The following is a 7,241-nucleotide window of genomic DNA, read 5'->3' on the forward strand; positions in this document are numbered from 1 at the left end:
AAGCAGTACGTGCGGGAAACCGACGAACCGTACGTCGCTGTCGCTAGCGTTGTGTCCATGGGCCGATACCTCAGTCGTTGGACCACTTCTGCGTTTATGGGAATCGCGCGAGAACCATCGGCAGGCTCGCGCGGGAATTATCGGCAGGCGCCTCCGGTCCCGTTCGAATCGGAACTGGGACCGGAGGATTTCTAAGTCGTATCCTTGAGATAGCAACAATAGAGATCTTTGTCAAATATAGGTGACCGTTTTCGAATATGATTTTTGCATAGTTTATTGTTATTTCTTGCAAGATTTTTGAGAGCTTGTTTTTATGCCAGCAGAAACTTGAACTTTGTTGAGTGCTAATGCAGATATCAAAATAAAACTTCCTTTTTCTAAAAAAAAGATGGGGAGAGACATTTCCAAGACGTAAAGAGCAATAAGGTGCAATGTTGGTTTGTACCGTTAGTAATTAGCAAATGAATAGTTTATTTGTGTCTAAATACATATGTACAGATTCCCAAAAAAAAAAACACATATGTACAGATGTTTATTTTAGTTAAATCAATTTGCGTTGAATACATATGCACCTGGCGGACACTTTTCGGAACGTTATTCACTTATTCGTATGGGCCTTGTGCAGTTTGTGAATTGGGCCAGGCTATGCACAGCAATGGACCATCTGAATTTTTTTTTCTCTGTGAACATCACCATGGTTTTTTTTTTTTTTGAGGAAACTGGAGGAGCCGTAGCTTCTACAGAGATTTTTAATAAAAGTAAAAGAACAGGTCCGTAGGTCTGCAAGTTACAACAGGGTTCAAGAAACAAAGAAAGAAATAAAGAAAATAAGGAAGAGAACTGCAATTACAACAGACTCAGGCACCATGATTCAAAGGAGTGAAGAGAGCTTTGCTTTGCCCTGAAAATGAGCAAACGAATTTCTTTTTGGAAAGTATTCAAACTAGACTGAAAACTTGGTTGCAGCCCTTTGAAGATGAGATCATTCCTAGCAGTCCAAATTGTCCATCCCATAAGGATTATTGAGTTCATGAAGAAAGGAGAGATCATCTATAATTTAAAACTTTCCAAGATGTCTGCTAGGCTCCCCTGCGCTTGCACTGTCAAGTTCAATAGGCTCCAGCAGTCCCTTGCAAAGGGGCATCCAAAGAACAAGTGAATCAATGTCTCTTCAACTGATTGCTGACATACCATGGTTTAATTTTCCTCGTTCAACGCTAACGCGGCACATCTTAACCCATCAACTTCCAAAACAGTTTGGATTACCTCTCTACCGTGGTTACTGGGTTAGAAGTGGTCTTCAGAATGTTTCATCCTTTTTTAAAAAAAAATAAAAAATCTAGTAAATAGCTGATAATGCTTTTAAACCACGACAAATATTTTGAAGCATATAAAATTTTCGGGGAAAAAAATCCAACAGGCATATTGAGACACGAAAACAAAATAAAATATTTATAAATCATGAAAATATCTCTAAAATATTCTAAAAATTATATTTAGCTGTAAGAAACCAAAAGGTCTAAAAATTCACAAAAACATTATAATCGATGTCCAAATGTGTTTTAAAACTTTTTAAAAATGAGATGCAACTGCACCGTCTGTCCTCAAATGTAAGGGGTTTAAGTTTGTCGTAAATCAAACTATGCAAAGTTTGACCAAATTTATAGAGAAGGGTATTAATATTTACAACATCAAAAACATAAATATTAATTTTCTTTTGTATAATTTTGATCAAAGTTAACACAATTTGACTTAGGACAAACTTAGATCCCTTATATTTCAAAACGAAGAAAGTAGCAAGAATACAACATAAATTTAATGTTTAATGTATTCATGATGACAGCATCTTATATTTTTATTGTGGAAAGTTTTCAAAACATAGTTAGACATTGATTCAAATGTTTTAAAATTTTCCTAATTTTTCTAGATATCTTCCCCATTTTCCTAGATCTAAATCTAATTTTTGGAATATTTTAGAGATACTTTCACAAGCTCTAAATGTGAAATTTGGGTTTCATGTCTCAATCTATCTATAGCATTTTTTTTGTTTTTTAGTAGCTTAGAGACATTTTTTATGGTTTGAAAAACCTTATCACCTATTTACCATATTTTGTTAAACTAAAAAAGATGAAAACTGCCATGAGAACCACTTCTCACCGGGGCATAGAGGTAACTAAATGGTTCTAAGAGTTTATCTTTGTGAAACATAAAACATTCTTTTAGATTGGTTTTTCCATTCTCTTCTCTTCTCTACAACTAAAAAATTTACAGACCAATCGTTCACTAGCAGATGAAAAATCGCTCACTCCATCGCTCGTCCCTTCCGCTCCGCCAATCACGTGTTGCGACCATCTTCCTACGTTCCCCCAATCATGCGCTGCGACCATCCATCAATCATGCCGCCGCACACGCCAACCCCATCCATGCGCCCGCATCCACTCCCTGAGCTCCCCGTTGAAGGGTCGAGATGGCGACTAGAGGGGGGGTGAATAGTCTTTTCTAAAACTTAATCGCGTCAGCTAACCGATATAAATGCGGAATTAAAACAATCGGTCTAGCCAAGACTATACCCCTCTATATATGTTCACTAGCACCTTGCAAAGATACTAATTATGCAACTAAGGTGCCAGGCTAGCTAGAGCTCTCCTAAACAATTCTAGGAGCAAGGTCACACAAACATATGCCACTAGTACTTTAAACAACAAGGGAGCTCCTACACATGCTAGTAAGCAAAAGCACAAAGCTAACTAAGCTCACTAGCAATGCTCAATAATAAGGCAACCAATGCCTAATTAGAGAGCGCAAATACTTAGTTACACAAACTAAGCAATGTGACTAACAAGGTTACTAAAACCAAATTAGCCACGCAAGGGAGCTACTTCTATGCTACACAAGCAAGAAGGTAATTAGCAAGCTACACAAGCTATCTAATTACAAGAGCAACTACACAAGCTTAATATGTATAAAAGTAATTGCAAGCTTGTGTAATGGGGATGCAAACCAATGGGAAGAACAAGGTTGACACGATGATTTTTCTCCCGAGGTTCACGTGTTTGCCAACACGCTAGTCCCCGTTGTGTCGACCGCTCACTTGGTGGTTCGGCGGCTAATTAGCATCACCCGCTAAGCCCGCACGTCGGGCGCCGCAAGAACCTACCCCTTGAGTGAGGGTAGCTCAATGACACGCTTTACTAAAGTTGCTCTTCGCGACTCCCACGGGGCGAGTACAATGCCCCTCACAAGCACTTCTCCGGAGCGCCGCACAAGCTTCTTGCGCGCTTCGACAGAGACCACCACCAAGCCGTCTAGGAGGTGGCAACCTCTAAGAGTAACAAGCACCACCGGCTTGCAACTCGATCACCTAGTGCCACTCGATGCAACTTCACGATGCAATCGTACTAGAATTGCTCACTCACACAGTCGAATGATCACTATCAAGTATATGTGTGATGGAGGGCTTCCAAGCACTCACAAGCATGGACACTAAGTCCCTTGAGGTGCTCAGCACCAGCCATGGCCGAGGGCCACTTCTATTTATAGCCCCAAGGGCTAAACTAGCCGTTACCCCCTTCACTGGGCAACGGTCGGGCCGACCGGACGCTCCGGTCGTGTTGACCGGACGCTGGACCTCAGCGTCCGATCGCTTGCAGACGACCACGTGTCCTGGTTCCAACGGTCATTTGACCTGACCGGACGCTCCAGCTTCAACTGACCGGACGCTGGACCCTCAGCGTCCGATCGTTTCCAGTAAGCTCCCAAGCATGACCGGACGCGTCCGGTCGAACGCGATCGGACACAGCCAGCGTCCGGTCACACTCCAGCTTCTGCTACACTCCACGTCAGCGCGACTGGACGCAGCCTGCTAGCGTCTGGTGCATTCAGATCCAGCGTCCGGTCAGTTGACCGATGCCAGCATCTTCTCCATTCTCTTCACCCTTGCTCAAGTGTGCTAACCACCAGAATTTGCATCCGGCGTAATAGAAAATAGACATTCCATTTTCTCGAAAGCACCGAATCCCGCCTCGCAAGCTCAGCGGGAGGGAGAGAGGGACCCAAACCCATCTCACCCCTGCAAACACCACCTTCTTTGTAAATGTGCCAACACCCCCAAGTGTACACCACCATGTGTATGTGTGTTAGCATTTTCACAATCATTTTCTAAATGATGTTAGCCACTCAACTTGCCACGCCACTCGATCCTAGCGACAATGCAAAGTTAGATCACTCGAGTGGCACTAGATGACCGATATGCAAACAAGTTTGCCCCTCTTGATAGTACGGCCATCTATCCTAAACCCGGTCATAAACTTCTCTACACACCTATGACCGGTGAAATGAAATGCCCTAGGTTATACCTTTGCCTTGCGCATTCCATTCCATCTCCTCCAATGTTGATGCAACACATGCACCAACACGATCAACAATGATATAATCCACTTCATATCATCACATGATCATATTGGTTCATCGATCTTGACTCTACTTGCTCTTCACCGTTGCCATCGTCCATCGGCGCCAAGTCTTGCTCAAGCTTCACCGCCACGTGGTCCATCACTCCAAAGCCTTCGACTTGCCCTTCACGCTTGCAACCGGTCCATCAAGCCAAGTCTTGTCTTGATCTTCTCCACCTTGATCACATGACTCAATGTCATGTCTCATGTGCATTTAACCTCCTTCATCATCACATGTGTGAGCTTTGCAACATCTCCAAGCCATTTTCACCTTCATGGCATATGTTGCTCACACACATGTACCTGTGGACTAATCACCTGTGTATCTCACATAAACACAATTAGTCCACCTAAGTTGTCACTCAATTACCAAAACCAAACAAGGACCTTTCACCCGTCCCTGCGACCATCCCTGAGCTCCCTGTCCCCGCTCCCTGCGGCCACGTACGCAGCTGCTCCCCATCCCCGCGGTCGCTCACTCGCCCACGTACATCACCGCTCACCATCCCCGCTCCCTACGGCTGCGTACGCCGTCGCTATCCATCCCCGCTCCCTATGGCCACACACGCCGCCGCTCCCCGTCCCTGCACCCCGTGTCACCGCTGCAACACCATCCCCATCGCTCCTAGCCCAGGTCCAAATCCCACGGCCTTCCTTGTTGTGGATCCCGGTGGAACTTAGCAGCGGTAGTGGAGGACGCACATGGTGCGTGCTTCGTGGCCTCCATCTCGCTATGCTTCTCGAGGTCGGTCGTGAAGCGGAAGCGGCGCTTAGGGTTCTTGATGACGCTGCAGAAGCATCGCCAACGATGGAGCCTCCTTTGCATGAGTTCTTGGCCTGTAAGCCCCCGAACCACATCTCCAGGTAGCTCTCCATCCTCCTCTCTGTCCTGCAGGTTCTCCAAGATTTATCTGCCCTGCTATTGATTTTTTTGGATTATTGGATTGGTCGATTGCATTCTTTCCAAGGGTATGCAGATGTGTCTTGTTTAAATGTTTTTTGTTTAGGCATGAATTCAGAAACACACATGTTCAAATAAGTATGTCAGAAATTCAAAGATATGATATTCCTCCATACACAGTTGTGGCAATTTCATCCTTTTCGCCGATGTTACTTCATAGTGCAGATTACATATGCAGGTCTTCTTATCCTCTTAAGTTCTTGTGCCATTATCTGAGAATTCTTATGTGATTATCTGAGAATTGTTTATCAATTAATGAATGCCACGCACCTTTTATGAATAAAGCTTCGGTTAAAGTTTCACATTTAATGACACAATGTATCATTTTCAGTCCTATGAAGGCTATAGCTGATTTTTTATTCGTGATTGATCTCATGTGTGATAGATCTAATGCATTAGTTGTATAAAAATACTTTGATAAATATGCTCTACAAGAGGCATTATGTACAATCAAAACTGATAATAAAAATACATGTATGCAGTTTGCTCTGAGAGAGGAAGGTGGAGTTATCCTTTTGAAACTGTATACATTAAAAAAATCATGAGCATTAGTTGTCAGTGCTTAGGTTTCTTTGCCCTATGCAATTGTTAGGAATATATACAACTTTGGATTGCCTATAAAACACATTCTCTTTGGCATGTAACTTTAAGTGATTTTGCCTGGCATAGATAGATGTTCAGGTTTCAGTTATATCAGTTTCATTGTATCATCTTAACCTTTAAACTTCACGTCAATTATATACATGACCCTTGTAGCTCATGTTAGCTTTTCTAATTTCAACATTCAGCTAAAGAGTGTAGAGCTGTTTAGAGTTCCATAATACAAAACATAGACTGAAACTTGGTACTGAACTTGTCAGTTTGCTTCCTAGCATGATGCGCTTTAGACAGTGCGGGGCTCATCCGCGTAAACGACATAAGGCGTCATTCCTACCTATTATGTGGAAGATTGAATGACTGAAGCAAGTTGGTATTGTAAATTTGTGGAAAGAGTGAGAATTGCAGTGTCTTTAGTTCACTACCATAAAATGCCTAATAAAAGTATATTTTCAGTGAGCATTTTTAGTGAACAGATTTGGACTTGCACTTTTGTATTGACATCGCTTCTCTGAGTTTTTGTGAATGGCTAGATTCTACCATGAACAACTTCTATGCCTTATAGTTTCATTCTACCATGAGCAACTTTGTGTGTTTAAATTTTGAAAGTTCTGCATATATCTTGGAAGATCTCTTCAGCAAACTATCATGCTTAGTAGGCTCCAGGGTCCTCATGCTGTTTGCTCACTAAATGTTTGGGTGAGATTTGTATATAATTCGAAGGAAAAGTCTCTCGTGCTACTGACACGCAATTTTGATAATCTATTCCTCACCATTAAGAAATCAGCCACACTTTATTTCTCCATGTATTCTGGTGATTATTTTCCTTTGCAGTTAACTGATATGGAATTTATATTTGGTACAGGTTGAGACGATCTCACTTTAAGATTTTTTGACTTCGCTATGCAGTGCAACAAGCTTCGAAAGGTCATTGTCTGGATTTATCTGGTGCACTAAGTTTATATTTTGTTATTATTTCTCTGGTGCACTAAGTTTGTATACAATGTAGCTACTTCTCTCGTCATAAATTCCTGAAATTTCGATCATCTTTGAATTACTAAGTCTCTCTACAACCCATTTGTTTCCCAGGTAACTCAATAGTTTCAGTCTCTCTATTAACATTACAGGTTGACTTGCGAGTTTTCACTTACACTTCGGTTCTCTGTTCTCTACGGCCAGTGAGCTAGAAAAAAAAATCGAAGGTGCATTTGACCAGGAAGGAGGTGCCTAAT

The 7,241-nt window shown here is 42.2% G+C and overlaps 1 long non-coding RNA gene across 1 annotated transcript; it reads left to right on the forward strand.

Moving 5' to 3' along the window:
- Positions 1 to 5,257: 5,257 nt before the first annotated feature.
- LOC136505219 (uncharacterized) lies at positions 5,258 to 7,241 on the forward strand. The gene is made up of 3 exons (XR_010771139.1): positions 5,258 to 5,315; positions 6,875 to 6,936; positions 7,137 to 7,241. It is a non-coding gene; the product is annotated as an uncharacterized lncRNA (long non-coding RNA).

The sequence above is a fragment of the Miscanthus floridulus genome, chromosome 14 (genome assembly GCF_019320115.1).
Source record: "Miscanthus floridulus cultivar M001 chromosome 14, ASM1932011v1, whole genome shotgun sequence".
Lineage (NCBI taxonomy): Eukaryota > Viridiplantae > Streptophyta > Magnoliopsida > Poales > Poaceae > Miscanthus > Miscanthus floridulus.